At 37.1% G+C, this 17,646-nt stretch overlaps 1 long non-coding RNA gene across 1 annotated transcript; it reads right to left on the bottom strand.

Moving 5' to 3' along the window:
* Positions 1-1,391: 1,391 nt before the first annotated feature.
* Positions 1,392-16,295, bottom strand: LOC140700880 (uncharacterized). The gene is made up of 5 exons (XR_012079613.1): positions 16,197-16,295; positions 14,216-14,254; positions 12,220-12,321; positions 3,963-4,107; positions 1,392-1,667 (listed from the first exon to the last, which is right to left on the bottom strand). It is a non-coding gene; the product is annotated as an uncharacterized lncRNA (long non-coding RNA).
* Between the last annotated feature and the right edge of the window lie 1,351 nt (positions 16,296-17,646).

The raw sequence follows: 17,646 nt of genomic DNA, 5'->3' as shown, positions 1-17,646 counted from the left end.
ATGATCATTTCTTTCGCTTCATTTCAGTCATTCGCTGCCTACGATGCAGACTATGTTCAGACCTTATCATTAGCAAAAACTGTACCACTTCTGAGTTCTCTATTTCAAATATTTCCCTCTCCACCACATGTTTCTATTCTTTTAGCTTACCTGTTTAATTACCTTTAACAACACAATTCTTTGGCTGCATTGACCTTGCCAATACATCAATCACATTTGTCTCTCACTTTCAACAAGTCCCTTTTATTTTGACCTCCTGTATCCCAGTGATAATGATCAGTCCATTGCAAATACCACGGACTTGCTTGCCTCCCTCTTTTTGTCAGTTCCCCAGTCTTGAATGATCCATGCACCTGAAAAACTACATCATCTTGGAAAAAAATTACATTATTATTTCAAGCTGACTGGTTATCACTTTAAATTTAGCAAAATCACTGTGACACAGGCTAGTGTTCTTCCATGTTGTATTTATATATTCAACAGGTATGTATTGGTAATAATCCATGGACCAGGAGCTATTCCAGGTGCTAGAGATATGAGGGAAAATTCGAAGCAGATCTTGCTCTTATGTGGCTTATGTTCCACTGGGGTCCAGAAAGAAAGATGGACAAAACCTGAGTAAATAAATAAGCTTTCAAGAAATAGAAGATAGTACTAAAGGCTATTTATTCACTGACCAAAAATATTGAGCACCTAATATCTGTCAGGCATACTATTATATAAATAACAAATTAGGGTAATAATATAGAAAGGCCTGGGGGAGGGGCTGCTTTATAAATTCCATACTCGTCCGAGGACAGCCTTCCTCTGGGGCACCTAGTCTTGTTATAGTCATACCCTCTGATTCCCCTGCATTCGACATTGACCCCATACTCAAATTCCATGAGGAAAGGCTATGCAGATGTCATGGTGGAAAACCTGTACCTGTCTATTGTATCATTAGCTTCCAATTAAAGTATGACCCTCTTACCTGACCAGCTCCAAACTCTGTGATGGGGAAGTATTTTCGCTGAGACCTGAATTGTGGAGGTTAGCAGAAGAGTTTTTAATGAGGGACAGATTAGTCTTCCAAACCCCTCTTTTGGGGAAAAACATATTCTGTCCAAAGACAGAAAAAAAAATATAGGAGGAAAATTAGTACGGCTGGAGCTTTGTGGCCCTGGGAAGGCGTGATGTAAGGGGTGGGGCTCACTCGCTCACACACTCTTTCTCTCTCTCTCTCTCTCTCTCATTCTCGTAACCAAGAACTCTTGAGACTTTCTCTCTAGCATGAGTTGTCTGGCTGGTCAAGTAAGATCCTGTGTTCAAAAGTAAACCGTCCTAGTCATAGTATAAAAGAAATTTATATTATAATCAAGAGTATTATTCCCATCCCATTTTCCAAAGTATAATAAATGCATGTATGTTTGGTGCATGTGTATGCATTATTCTTCAAGATGTTTTAAGAAAAAAATTCATCTATATAAGATAATGTAAAGGCTGTGCTATGCATAAGTGATTGATATAATTTGTGTTTGTGTAGCTATATGATCTTGAGCTCTCAGTGTTATGTACAGAAATGTCTCTTCCACAATCTTCTGTCCCACTTCAACTCCTTTTTTTGTTGATCAGAAGGTGTCTTCTATGGCATTCAACATAGAACTGGGGTTTCATAAAGCAATGCAACTCTGGAAGACAAAAAAAGAAAAAGAAAAGAAATAAAGGAAAATAATTGACAAATATTTTAAAGCAAGAACTTCTTATGTTCATGACATTTTAAATGACTGAAGTTTTTCAGAATATCTAAAATGCAAAGTAGATAATTTCTTTCAACATTTTGTTTTAGATTAAATAAATTTTCAAAGAAATCTCAGTATGTTTGTTTTTTAATGTCTCTCTCTCCATCAACTAATGCTATTTTTGTAGCCCAAAGCAGGCTTTTAAAAAGTGTAGTGCAGTAATTGCTTTATTCTGACAGGAACTTCCATATGCTGAAGATGTGAACATAATTCTTCGGTCTATTCAGATGTAAACATGCCCAGTGGTTAAATGAGTTCAGATTATTAATCATTTTCTGAAAAGTTATATTTTTGTGAAATTGTTAATGAGATTTTACATTTTTCTCCTTCTATCTGTCAGAAATAACTGGTCAATGTGAGGGCACATTTGAGAGGTTTGGTAGTGCTGTAAGATAAGGTGGCTTCCCGTTTTCTCTGCTGACAGCTCTGGTCAGCAGGGTTCTTTGTCAGCTTTCTGTACTATTTTAGTTCCTCCAGGCCCCTCACAACCGTGTGGTTTTCAAGAGTGTTCTTGACTTTGCATGGTAGACTGCTCAGATCCCCAGGCATCAGAATCAAGCTAGTGTTTACATCTAAATGGCTTCCTTCATTAGTCTCCAACTTTGATCTTCAATATATTAAATTTGTGTGTTGTTCAAAGGAATAAAGTGATCTCAAGCATTTATTTAATTGGCTTTGTTTGTACAATTATTAAATTAAGATCATCACTGAGTGTTACTTCATCTGGAATGATGATTTCAAAGCTGTCATTTTATAAGTGGTATCAAAAGAATAACATAATTTTGAAGTCAATTTTAATGCATAGAAGTTTTTTTGAATTACTGTATGATATGGTAAAATGGAACCAAATAATTTAATTTGTAAGCAAAGCCAAATTAATTCACAAAATGTGTAAACTCAACATTTTTAAGAGATTAATACTAAATTTTAAAAATAGATTTTAAAGAGTTAATATCTTAAGTATATACTATAACACAAGGCTAATAAATTGTTGCTAATTTAAGGTACTTCAGACTTACTTGACTGCATGTATTAAGAGCATTTGAACTAAGCACTTTTTCTGTTTATAAGTAAATGATAATTTTAAGCTGTGAGAAGGAAGTTTCTTAAGTAGGTTTTACATTTCAAATACTTTTTTCTTACATATTGCAGTTTAGTAAGTAGATATTTTATTCAAAAACAATGCAAAGATAAATTTGATCATGGATCCTAAACATTTTACAAAAGTTAAATTCCTATGCTTCAGTGTATACTGGGATATCGCTATAAATAATACATTGATCATAAAAAGGAAATGGATTTCTTGGTAAAGATATTACAGCATGGTCATGTCTAAATGCCTATTTAAAGAGAACCTATTTCGGATGAAAGGGAATGAAATGTAGATAGATTCACCTTCCATTATCGTATGCTGTGAGCAGAGGGATGACCTTCAGTGTCTTCCCAAACCTGAGATAAAACAGCTTTCTCTGGATACGTGGAAAAAGCATAAAACAACACCAAACCATGGCTTCCATTGATTCTGCCAATTCATCTTCCATAACCCATCAGAAATGGTCAAATTGGGATTATCAAGGTCTCATTTTAATCTTAGTTTCAATTTCTTTCTCCAGAACAGTTTTTGCCAGAGAAAACAGAAGTCGCAGCATTTCCTCCTCTGAGTTGCAACTTGCGTCTTTTCTTCTCTCCTGACATCCAGATTAAGGACAAAACCTGGAAGACTTTGGAATTGTTTTCAGCCCCTTCACCATTTCATATTGAAATCAAGCAGGGCCTGCCAGGCCCTGCCAGGTACGAAAGCACCTCCATCTCCGCTGTTTCTTGTTTGCAGGGAAAATAAAGATCTTTTGTCTCCTAAGCCTTCCCAGAGTCCCAGAAAGTATGCTCAAATAGTTTTGATTAGGACAGCAGAGTCACGGGACCCTTAGCTTCTCCTGAAGAGATATAGGTAACAATCTGAAGCATATCGAGTTGTTCTACAGAAACTAAGACCCCCACCCAGGTGGAGGCTGGTGACTGCATGCTGACCACGAGCACCTAGACCCCAGACCGGCTGGAATCGGGAGATTCAGATTCCTTAAGCATCACTCTGTTATCTCACCACCAACCCGTCAGAAGAAGGTTCACAAACTGATCATGCATCCTAAGACCCTCTCCCTTAACACTGTATTTAAAAACACTTGCCTGCAGGCCATCAGGAGTTCGGGTCTTTTGGCAAAAGCCACGCATTCTCCTTGCTTGGTCCTCTCAATAAAACTTTCTCTGCTCCAAACTCTGGCCTCACTGGAGCACACGAACTTGGGTTCGACAGTACTATTTTCAATATCTTCTAGATGTGAAAAGGAGAGATGGAATCACTGATCTGAGACTTTTACAATGTCTATGGTTACATTTACTTCGAAAACATCACTTTTCTATTTCAAAAGCACCCCCACATACTGTGCATTGTAACAAAAATTATTAAAGCTAGAAGATGCCTCTTATATATCTGATTTTACATTAAAGATCAAATTTCTGATTTTTGCTTTAGAAATTTACACAACGTGCCATTTGGAAAAGGCCAGTATTTTGGTTCACTTGTCAATGATAATCAGTGTTTAATGAAGCAAAGTGTAGCTGTGTTGAGATTTTTATTGTGGCACTTGATCATACTTTCATTCGCAGACCCACAGATGGCCTTCTTTTATCCAGAAAATAGCTGGCTAACTACATTCTATTTTTGACCTACTTGTTGTTCACATATTCTTTGGAAACCTCTGCTGTCTTTGCTTTTTACTATGGAAACTTTTATGCACTTCCTAGCTTTCTTGAACGCCCTCCCCAATCTGCATGCCAACTTGTCTTTCCAAACTTTATTTTAATGTTCCCTTCATAAATGTCCTCTGCTTTAGCAAAACTGAACTGATCATCATCCATGTCACGTCACTGGAATTTTCCTGACCTCCAACAACCCAACCTAACCCTTCTCTCAAGCAGTGTACCACATGTCCAATCCTTCAACTCCGTAACTGATGCACTTACTTCTTTTGCAGATTTTTTTCCTTGCTTGAGCTCTGCAAGTATTGCCTTATTTCTTTGGATACTTTTCTGTTTACAAACTGTAGGCTTCTTGTTACCTTTCTCCTTTCAAGAGTACTTATTCATGTTCTCTCAGCTATTCTGCAGTCTAATCGCTGTCTTTTCTTCCTTTCCTGACCCCTCCACTTTGTCACAATCTTTACAACTCTCCTTTCTCTTCATTGACTTGAACTTCATGGCACTCTTAATATTATTCATACCCCCTGGAGCTTCTGCCTTTATTTTAAGCCCAACCTTGGATGAATCAATAATATATCTTCCTGTGCCTTATCTTCTGCTTTGTGAAAAAAAAAAAAAAAGTAGAAGCCACGAGAGAATGTTTCTGATCCCACCTGAATATTCACGCACCCCATCCTACTAGTAGAATTGTTCTGCATGCTCCTGTTTGAAGAAAATCCCCCTGCCTGTCTGTGGCTCCCATCCACACCTGTACTCACAGACACTTTGTCCTTCTCTGACAATCCATCCTAATAAGCATAGTCAAATTTCTTTAAATAGTTAAACAGACAAACAAATAAAAACCCAAACTCCAGCTTTATTCTCCCTCTATTCCTTTCCAGTGACAGGCTCACCCCTCTTCCCTCCTTCATAGTCAGACGGCCAGAAAGTGACCAAACCGCGGTCTCGACTTCTTTTGCTCCTGCTACTGTCCTACTCACGCTAACATGGCTTCAGTCATCACGACTCCATGAAACAATTTTCACCAATATTGCCACTGACTTCATTTTTTCTAAAGATAATGGTTATTTCTAAAGTACTTACCGAATTTCTTATCTTCGTAGCAGTTGAAGCAATGAACCACTGTCTTAAAACACTTTCCTTCCCTTCATTTCCGTGACATGATTTCGCTCGGTTTTCTCCCCGCCCTCTCTGGCTGTGTCTTCTCTGTCTCTTCCGTCATCGCACTCTCCTCCACCTAGCCCTTAAGTGTAGAGCTCCTCAAGACTCAAGCCAGAACCTTCTCTGCTCTCACTTTGTAGTCTCTTCCTGGGTGATCCCTACCACACTCAGGGATTTAATCATCAATGCTCAGCTCTATCTCAGACTGTTTCCTTGAGTTCGACCTGTTACTCTGATTCTTATCTAATCTATTTTCTACACAGTAGCTGGAGAGAGATTTAAACAACAAGAATTTGAAATTATCTTTCCAGGCCATCCTCTCTAGATTTTCTACTCCTGCTTAAAATTCTTCAATAATTTCCCACTGGGATCCTCCCACTCTAGGCTGTCTCCACATCAATCACCCCAGAGCTCATTTTCGTTCACAGTGATTATCATGGTGCCCTGAACTACAAGCAGTACATACATCCGTTGGTCCCTTTTTCCTAGATGCTCCCCTCTTCCCCCTTTAACTTAAGTACAACTCATCCTTCAGATGTCAGCTAACGTAAAACTTTGTCAAGGAAGATTGCCCTGACCTTTCTGACTACAGTACCCCTCACATGTATATGGCATATCTCTCCTTCACACCACTTGGCAGAATTGTCAATTTATCTTTGTTAGTGAGATTATTTAATTAATATCTCTCTTCCTTTCCAAGGGCAGTTACAAGGTCTTTCTTTTCTTGAAGATAAATCTTCAATATCTAGAACTGAGCCTAATACAGAATAGTAGCTCAATAAATATTTGGTCAATGAATAAATGCATACATGATGAATTCTTATTTCAGTCCATGTTACTCATCAAAGCATAACACCTTACCCATAGTAAGAGTCTACACATAGTTACTGAACTGTATTAAGTGGTATATTATATATATATACGCTCTTTGAAAGAAAATAGAGTAAAATCTGCAGGTTAGAACAACATATTTAACATATCTATATTCAATTCATCTTTGTTCATAATTATATCCATATTGTTTTCTGTGGTATTTGAACAAGAGCCATGGCAATTGGTTTTCTTTTGGATGAAGAAATATGCAATATTGTCCTTCAACTCATTTATTAGAGCATCGGATTAAGGTTAGCTACAGTAGGTTCTGTTTAAATTGAAATGTCACTTTGTTGTCCCTTTTAGACTGACATGAATTGACTAATCATTTACATTTTACATCATATTAAACTCTGAGTTCTTCGGATGAAATAGCTAGTACTGTCACACTTTTGCAGGGTGGTTTTGATGAATATATATTTCCCACTCCCTAGGGGAAAAAAATGGTTATAAAAGCTCAATATAATATTATTTGTTTTCCTGGCTTACCCCACATCTTTTTATTTATTTATTTATTTTTTTGAGAGCAGCATGCATAAAATAGTAACAAAAAAAGTTATTTTTCAAGAATGATTCATTTTAGCACATTTTGAAGTAATCATTAGTTTGTGACTCTCATTAATAGAGAAGCAAAAACCACAAGCAATAGCCACTAATCACTAATTAAAGTCACTGATGAGAGAAATTTGAAAACAACACTTTACATTTGCTATGGAAGAAATTCCAGAAGTATGGCAGGGCTCTGGTTAAGGTTACAAATTTTACTGAGTCCAACTATCTAATATCCAAATGTAGACTCTATATTACTCACCATTTCTAATTAAGATTTGAAAATATTGCTATTTTATTAAACTAAGATGAATGTTGATTCTCATTAATTAAAAAGGAACTTACTATCACAGGATGAGGTTCCAGGAAATTCTAAAAAATTCGCCAGGTTGATTTTGTAATAAATATTTTTATACAAACATCAATGGAATTATATTAAACAATTAAAAATGAATGATGAGCAAAAAGCACTTTACTTCTTACCTAATTATAAAGTAACATTTAATCTCCTGACTGCTTTTGCTGCCTCCAGTCTGACTGTATCTAAGCTCCACTCCTCTGTGCAGCCAGAGTGGTCTTTTTAAATGCTGTTCAAGATTGTGTCTTTTTCTTTGTTCAAGTTCTTTGATTTCTCTCCTAGAATTCAAAGTTTAGTCCAGTGTCTTCAATTAAAAACCCTGGCCCTTCATGGTATAGATAGACCCTGTCTCTCCTTCCAACTTTAGTTAAGGTCGTTTACAGAAACACACACACACAACTCCTCCCTCTGTGTTAGGAACTGCCTAACATTTCCCAAATGCCTTATACTGTCCCTTTCTCTGGTCATTCACACATTCTGTTTGTACTACACGGGAAAGCCTCTCCCTTTCTTCATCTAATTCCTGCTTATTTTTCAAAATATTTTCAATTCAAATGTCACCTCCTCCAGGATGCCAATTCCCGATGCTCTAGTTTCTTTCAGGACCTCAGAGTTCTTGGCAGGAAACTTCAGTCATACTGTAAGCATCGATTTACTTGTCTGCCTTGGGGTAAAACTGTATGTACTTTGAGGACTAAATCTTCTTTAATTTAATATCTGCTGGTCCCTGGCATACTGCATTCATTTGCTAAGTATTTACCTATCTGATGAGTCAGTTCCTTAGGTTGGAGCTGCAGACACAGAGAAATAAATGGGCCCCATCCCTGAGGAGTGGATCATTCATAGATAGACAAACAGTAGAGACTCCACACTTAGTTGCTAAATGAATAAATAAACAAAGAAATTTCCATTTTGAAAACTATCAAAAAAGAAAAAAGCTAAAAACCATAATCACAAAATGGTGATGAGAATGACAAATTACAATTTATTGTTATAAATGATTAAATGCATGCACTCAAAATCAGCAACTATGTTACACAACTTTAAGTTAACTGCATAAACCAAAATTGAAATTCAGCTCCTGTTTTTCTTTGTCTTTTACTAATTCCTTTGATAAGCAGCATATGAAGTTTTTTGTTTATTAGAATCTTTGGTTTCGAGGATCAGGCCCTAGCCAGCCTCCATGTTGATATCCCCTTCGCAATCTGGCAGTGTAAATGCTAAAGGCTAAGACCAAAGCATTAGCCTGATTTCTAACTCGGAAGCTTTGTAGAGAATTTTAGGATTGGTGGTGGAGACTATGGTTGGTGTGGGGTGGGGACAAAAATAACTTTATGCTGCCCAGGCTAATGACGGACTCCAGAGGCAAATGAAACACTTGATCCTGGCAAGTTTCCAAGCCTACCAGTAGTAGATATTTGTGACATTTCTTAATAGTTTCAACAACAAAGCTTTTGTCCCAGAGTGTGCTGGCAGCTACTCTGTCAATGGAAGGATTACCATTCAAATAGCAGCTTTCTATCAGGATACCCCCAGGTTGAGGATTTGTCTCCAGAACAACAGGAGTACTATATAGAGTACAACCAAAACAGCGTGCAACATGCAGTGTAAAGGAGAGGCAGTCTTGTTACTTAAGGTAACCTAGTGGGGAAAGTACTGTGGTTCCACTGTTGGTCCACTGTGGTCAATTTTCCAATAGTAACTGGAGAGGAGACAATTGATTCATTTCAGCCCAGAAGCATTCTCTAAAAGGTTACAGATGTGTTTAACATCACTCTTAAAGGAGACAAGCAATTCACTTTATCTATTTCAAAATAATATTATTTTTACTGTGTGCAACCCAGGTAGCTCTATGATAGATGGTAAGTAGATATTTGAATGGGTTTCTTGATATAACTCAAGATTCAGATTTTGGTGAAACTGGTCAGCAGTGATCCCTTTGGCTGGTAAATTTTACAGAAATGCATGTGAATGCTTAAAAAATGAAATTATAATAGAAAAAATGATTAACTGACATGAAGTATCTTATAAAAGGTATTTTAACTGGAACTTTGGGAATTTTTTTTTCTTTGTCCATTTTTGGGTGACAAGGACAGGATACTGGGCAGAATATTTTTCTGAGTTATTATATCCACTCAGAGATACAAAAGAATCCTAATCAAAGTGCCTGTATGCTGTGTGGTAAGGGGTACTGTGAAGACACACAGGCAAGTAACTCCACAAATTGGATAGATCTTGAAATGAGGGAAACTCTATGATACCAAAACCTTATCAAAAAAAAAAAAAATCTGGCATTGTGCCTAGATCTCCTGACTCTGTGCCACTTAATGAAACACTCATGATAGATGAGCAGCCTCCCTGTCATGCCTGTAAGGAAATGCTTGATGATTTTATTAACACAGGCAGTGCTGAAACCTCTCTTTGATGAACATTCTAATAAGGATGCCCTCTATGCTTGCAAAAGTTCAGGGAAATAACAAGGAAGAACAAACAGATGAAAGAAGACATCATAACATTGCCACACGTAACAGGTGTCTGACTTCAATCATCGTGCTCTGAAACAGTATGCAATACAAAAAATTAGACCAGAGAAAGAGAAATCTGATTTTCAACTTGAAACTGGCAATGGGACCAAAATATAATCCCCCTTATAAAGCAATATCTCGATTTTGAGAATTTGTGTTATTTAAATCATAATCTATATTGTTTATTATCGTGTCTTATGGTAGTTGAGAATTTCTTCACTGGATTTAGTAAGCTAAACACAAAATGAGCTATTAAAAGTTTCACTTGCTCAAAGAGAAACCATCAAGCCAACAGAGGAGTCTGCAGAAATCACTGCAGGCCAGACATGGAAATTGTTGTCTACGCCCATCAATCTGTTTAGATGAAAACTTTAGACTTGCTGATTAGCTATCAATAAGGAATATTCTGGAAATGAGGGAATTGCAAATGTGCAAATGACCTACTCATTTGTATTTGACCTGCCTTTTCCTTGCAGAACTATTAGTGTTACATGTTGACACCATTCCTGCCTATTTCAATACCAACATTTGTTTTGCCCATTCCTGCCATTCCCTTACCATCTAGTTGAGAAGACATACATTCTTGGAAGCCTCCTTTAAACCCCCCCAACTGCCTCTCTCATATTCTCCTCTAACTTTATTTTCTTTATATCACTTCTTACATTGTATCTAAATTGCCCGTTTACTTTCTTGCCTCAACAAGATTATGACCTTCTGGAGCACAGAAATGTTGGCCTATTTGAAATTATAACCCAGAATTTATCACATAACATTTTTGAATAAGTACACTAGTGAAAGTATAAATGGGTATCTGCATTCATTCTGTGGACCAGCCATTATTTATAAAGTCATATTTGAAATATATTCTGAAATAATACATGTATTTTGGGGAATATCATAGAGTTGAGGTGGAACATTTACTTGACTGTAAAACAACTGATCATAATACATTCACTGGATGTAAAAATGCAAAAGGAACAGTCATTTGATCTTTCTGGGATACACAGATACATGTTTGTGTAGGTTTTATATATATATATTTTTCCATATCTCCCATATATCCTAAGAGACATGTACATAGACAGGTGATATAGATATGGATGTATCTTCATCAACATTTCTGCAACATTAGTATTTATTATACCTCCAAAGACTTATGATATATTTACTCTCTTGGACATGAGACATCCAGAAAAAATGTTACCTCAGCTATATAAAGCTGAAAAATATTGAACAATATTTTATTTTATCCTAAAACAAAACATCTGGAAAGAGACACATTTTTAATATATAATTCTTATTTGATTAAATCCAGGCAACTCTTTAAATTCAGTTGTAGCCATAATTAGAATAATTTAATTGCTTCTTTTGGAGGGGAGGATTGTTGTGTGCATATAAAAGTATTTACATATCATTCACTTCAGAGCTTACTTTTTTAGCAAAAGTTGTTAATTCAATTATAAAATATATAATATTTTGAAGAAATTACACTGGAAATACAAGTTTATGCTACAGTAAAAATTTGGTAAATGTATATGATCTAAATGCATAAATTAGATTCTGTGTTATACCATACATTTGTAATATATAATTTATAATACTGTCAATTACAAGAGTAAAACTGTTCCTCCTTGGCTAACAATTTATATGCATTGGCTTCTTTCTTTTCTTTTTAACTATCCCTTTGAATTGCTCTTGGAAAAGATTTACTTTACTTTCGGAGAATATATCTTGTTGATATAGTACATATATTAAAATATTTTCAAAATAAATATAAATCACAAACCCTGATAAGTTATATATTCAGTCTTGTTACATCACCAAAAATACCAATTTTACTCATAATTTAAATTATATATAAATAATCATACTATTTCAATTCATGGTTTCCAGTACTTATTTTATGAAGAAAGTATATTTCCCTCAGGATAATAAGTCTATAATACTGAGGCTCTAAAAATATTTGAAATCAGATGTAACATTTTATAAACTTAGAAACACTCAATTATTAGGTCTGTAGCACAATTACTCTTTTAGTTGACTAACAAAGACATTACCTTTGTTAGTCAAATTGCTCTGCATTTATACAAAGGCTATATTTAAAATTTAAGTTAGAAGTAGTGGACACAAAAATATAGCAAGGTGGTTCTTTAAATTTGAAGAGTTCCTGCACTTTGCAATGCATCAAACAGTAATTTGTAATTGACAGTTTTCTTACCTAGAGTCCTTCTCAGTCAAGAGATTGTTCTCCAAAGACAGTCAGCTGGGTAAATGTCAGAAGCTCAAAAAGTAAATTATAGTACAAACAGTGTTGATATTTCTATGAAATGGAAGAAAAGCATATTTATTTTTAAAATATAGAATTTTATTTAAAACAAGTGAAAACCTTCTATTGTGACCTTTACAAGATTCCAAACAGTGACGAATTTGGTCATTACAAATAACCTTTTCCAGAAAGAGCTTTACCATTCGGGACTTTCATTTGGTAATATATGTGAATTAATTTCCTTTCTACAAAATAACTCATGATATTAAATTTTTTATGAGATATTTTATCCCTAAGGTTACAGTTTTAAACAAATTTTAGAAGGGGAAAAAAGTAAGGGTGCAGCTATAGGGTAGCTGGTCATTTTAACTTGTGGGGGGGGAATTATTCAGTGATATTTATCATTTCTACCTTCTGTACAGAATGATAGGTGTATTTATGTGAGTTTTGTTGGAAATTATGTCTTACAACATTCTTAAAGAGCTGAGTAGAATACTTTTCAGAAGATTCACTCTAAAGCAGTTTCCAACTTAACAAATGGGTTGGATTCTCTGAGTACATTGTTAAGTCATTTGTTTGAACTCTGGTATTCCTTTTCACCATATAAATAATATTGTGTATGGTGGTTTAAAGTAGTTTCCCAAGTTAGTCTTCACTATTTTTTTAACTCTTGGGGACCCAAAGAGAATGTGTGGTTTTATATATATATATATATATATATATATATATATATATATATATATGGTTTTTTATATATATAGTTTTCTAGAATATATGAAGTTATATAAAATATGAAAATAAATTAAAACTGGGCAAATATTATTACAATAAGCTCTAAGTAGCTTGCATAATAACATTTCTATTGGAATGTGGGTTCCAGTCCCCATCTGGAATTGTAGGACCACATCCTGACCCAGTGAACCTGACAAAATGCTCTTTTTCCTCAACTCCGGTCTCTAAGACACTGAAAACCAAGAGGGCCATAGACCCGTTTCACTGATTTGAGTTTTCTTGTATTGTGACAGGGCTTCTGAAAGGCAGAGGCAGGGAGTGCGTGGTAAGACATAAGGGATTAAGGTGCTCTGAAAGACCAGGTCTCTTTCCCTGGTTTAAAATCCTTGTCAAATAAGTCCTGAGGTTTTTTCACCTTTCCATTTCTTTCTTTCCAGGAACACTGTCCCTGCCATCTTCTCCACTGTTAGCCAGCTGCTGAATTGCAAACTCTATGGACCACCGGGAAAACAGAATACATCAGATTGTCTATACAACCTGATAGGGAATGCTGATACATAATGAGGGGAGTGACATTAGCAAGTTTCAAAAAATCCTTAAGAATCATTATCAGAAATCACATTGGTATTTATTGGAAAGTAGAGACTAGATTTAGACCTTTGTACCCAGTTATATATGAAAAGCAATGAACTTCTCTGATCGCTGTATCTAAAATATTAGCCATAGATTCTACCCTCTTATTCTATGTTATGTTCCTTTGTAAGCTTTATTATTACTGATTTTTTTTGTTTGCTTTCTGCTTCTTGTACTGGAATAAAAGCTTCGTTGATGCAAGTACGTTTGTTTTGTGTAAGTTTCTTTGGTATCCCCGGGTGTTAGAATAGTGACTAGCATATAGCAGGTACTGAATAAATACTGATTGAATGACTGACTGAATGGATGAATGAATGAATACTAATTCAAATACTTAGTTGCCTTGAAACATGACTCCCTTGGTAATACAAGTTTATATACATTTAATGTTACACACTGCAAACAAGAAAAAACTCTCTTAATTGGAAGAACATTTTAGACACCTGCTTAATGACTGCTTTGCAGTTAGATTTCTTGTCTTCATCGTTTCTCCTAACCCAAGCCTCCTTCCATAGCAGTTCCTAGGCTTCCCTCTATCTCACCAGACCTGACTTCAAAGCCATAATTCAAATAGGCCACTTACTTTCTCTGCTTCACAAATCAGACACTACATGGTTCAAAGCTGCAAAGGAGGATAACAAAGTGGATGAGAGACAAAAAGGACAAAATCATGACTTGAAAAAAGAAAATTAGAAAATGTCCATAATCTACATAAATTGCACTGTATTGCAGAAAGTGATTATTTGCTCACGTAGCCTCTTTGGATCCTGAGGAGCTGAAAGAATTCTACACACACTTGACCCATGAGTGTGTCAAAAGGACTGTGGGAACCACAGAGGTGATAATACAGCCTACTATTATTAATGGTGCTAGCCAAGCCATTAAAACATATTTCCTGCTTCCTTTGTATCAGAGACAAATAGAATAGTCTTGCCTACAGAAAATATGTCTATTTCAACACAAAAGATGCATAAAAACATAAAATATTATGGATTTTGCAATGCTCTTATTTAACAGAGATATGGAAATTAAGCTTTACCTTAATGAATACTACCTGAAAGTTAATTTGTTTTGGGGATTAGTCTAATTCCACGTAGGATTTCAAGTATGCTAATGAAACACATGTACTAAAAATCACTGGTAAAGGGGTAATAATAAATCAGAATCAGGAAACTGAAAAGTGTATAAAGGCCAGAAGTTAAATATAAGTATCAAATTTGACTCAGTCTAGTCACAATTCCAACAAATGTTAGACACTAATTTTAATTAACCAATGCAAAATAAAAAGAGGGAATAAACATGATGGAACCACTGACTGCAATTCCATAAAGCTGTTTTTTTTAAGCATTTGGGATGTTCCAGGAACTGCAAGAGGCATAGAGGATTCGAAGAAAACTACCACACTGAAACCTAACGTAGGGCCCTCATGCCTCTAGTTTTGCTAGAATTCATTTTTACATGTTCCTCATTTAAATACCTTTATCTCATAGACATGTAATCACCTAATATAGTTAATATTATTGTGATGGTTAAACATGTCATATCAAAGGAATCGGGTATTTTATGAGATTTTAGATGAACCCTACTATGATTTGAAAACCATTCTCAGTTAAATGATGGACATATGTAATCTAAACAAGAAAAATTCAAAGAGAAGGTAATAAGCATATCTGTGAAAGACATATTTTCAAGGTGTTGGACTTAAAATCCAGGACAATGGGGTTTAGATTGCAGCTTTAAACGATAGTTACTACAGAGTAGGAATCTACTTTATGGCAGGAGGTATTCTAGATGCTTTGGATACTCTGTTTCTAATAATGTCAAAAACAATCCTGGGAATTAGATATCAGTTTTCTGATCTTATATAAGGTGAACTTAGGTTTGGGGATAGTAAGATTTGCTAGAAATTGGGTAAAACTAGAGCAGCTGTGGTTTCAATTCTCAAGGTTTCCTCAAGACTTCAAAGTCTTTGTACTAAAGAACGCTGACTCTCAATCCTTAATTGATTGAGCTAATCAAAAATGACACAACCAAATTACGTAGAAGTACCCCTTTAAAGGCCTCCTTAATAATGCTGATCCTACCAATCAAATGGAATCTTACCATTTAAAAGCTCCAGAACATTTTAGCATCTTTGCTTTTTAGAAATAGTTTGTCTTGTAGCATTTTTATTTACTTATCTGTTTTGGCTCTTTTACTAAATTATATTATGGGATACTGACATGAAGTTTAAGGATGTATTATGGTGAAAAATACAGATGCTTATGCGAGGTTTTATCCCTTGGCTAACCCAGCATATAAAAAAGATATTTACATATTAGCTTATCACAGCAAAACTCAGTACTGATTATATAATCTTAAAAGTCTTTTTTTCTAAGCCTGCCTGGATCACAGGCGTGCTCTAGCTCATGGCTCTCCTAATGACATGATGTGTACTTCTTCAAACAGAAAGGGGCAGTTCTAGTTGGTCTTATGTGTAAACTAGCAAATCCTCCCAGTCTGGGCAGGCTTCCTGTGTTCCTGTTACTGACCCATTCAGAGTTCAGCCCCAAGGGTCTTCTTACCTGGTGTCATTCGAGCCAGTAGAATGAGACCACGTTCCGTTCAGAAGGAAAGAAAAACTTAATTCTTTGAAGAATGGAGAGGCACGAGCTCCCGCAGATCGCAGGGAAAGGCGGTGGGCGGGGCTGCTTCACAGGGCTCGTCAGCGCAGGTGCAGAGGCGGCGCGGGCGCGGCTGTGCGGCTCATGCTCCAATCACAGCGCATGCGGCCCGCAGCGGCTCTGCACACGGCCCGCCGCCGCCATCTTGCAGTGATGCTCTCGGGGCTTCCGCACTGGGCCCACCGCGCTGAGCTGTCGGGCGCAGCCCTTTCGCAGGAGCAGCTCTTCCTCTGCTGTGCCAGGGCAAGGCCTCTGCACCCTACAAGCAAGTGAAACTAGACTGAGCACAAAGGAACAGAAGAAAAAAGGTAAGACTTTATTTTATTACACAGATTCTATTTGTATTTCCCAGGGATTCTTACCGGGCTTTGCCGGTGACAAATCCCTCCTCTGTCTTTTGGCCATTTTCGAGGGGCACTGAGGGGCGCGGGTCTGACTTCTGGTACTGCTCCCTGCTGATCTGAGGCATCATCATAACCCCGGGTAGAGGAGCGTCTCCCGGCCGCCGTTAGGTGTGCGGCCTTGTACCTGGCTGCAGCCCTGATCGCTTGCGTCCCTGAGCGACTATGGTTTGTCTAACCTTTTGGAGACAAAGAACGCCAGATACTTTAAGATACACACCCCAAATATTGGCAAGAGAATAATGGTCACATGAGAAGCTTTTTCCTAAAAGTGAAGGTATTTCTGTCTTTTGCCTGTAGGCAAATGTGCTCTGGTGTTGAGGCTCACTGCCGTGGCCTGTCTCTGCTCACACTTATGCTGTTTTTTGAAGTGAAGCTTCAGGTTAGAGGTTGCATGGTCAAGGGGTCTGTTCCCCCAGGTTGTCCCTCCAGAGGTTGAGGCTCAGGGCCCCTCTTCACTTGAGTGTGACGTCCCCACGAAGTCACCCCTGCAAATTCAGAGCAGAGCGGGTGGTTAGGACGACCAAGTGGGGTCTGTTCTGCTTGGGAGTGAGTCGGTCTTGCAGGCTGGCTTTCTAGGTGTTAGGTGCACCCAGTCTCCTGGCTGGAAGGGTGCAGGGGCAAGTCAGTGCGTTCAGGCAGCACCTGGCCACTGTACTCTTGTGAGAGCTTTCATGGTTTCTCTACTTGGAGAAAATACCAAGTAGGCTGAGTATGAGGTCCATTTTACACCCAGGGGACTTTTTCACTTGAGACACAAATGCTGGACCACTTTCATTTTGTGGGAATCCTGGTGGCCCAGACCTGGGCCTCATTTCCTTTGGTCCTGCCTTAGCCGCTACAGCTGCCTCTTCAGCGCTAGCAGGGAATGCTTCTGTCCACCCAGAAAATATGTCCCTTAGCACCAAGTAATACCTGAAATTGCCCGGTACTCTCAGCATGACAGTGAA

Source organism: Vicugna pacos, chromosome 13, assembly GCF_048564905.1.
Source record: "Vicugna pacos chromosome 13, VicPac4, whole genome shotgun sequence".
NCBI classification, from domain to species: Eukaryota; Metazoa; Chordata; class Mammalia; order Artiodactyla; family Camelidae; genus Vicugna; species Vicugna pacos.
Note: the sequence above shows the minus strand (reverse complement) of the source record. Positions and strands in the feature narration are given on the sequence as shown.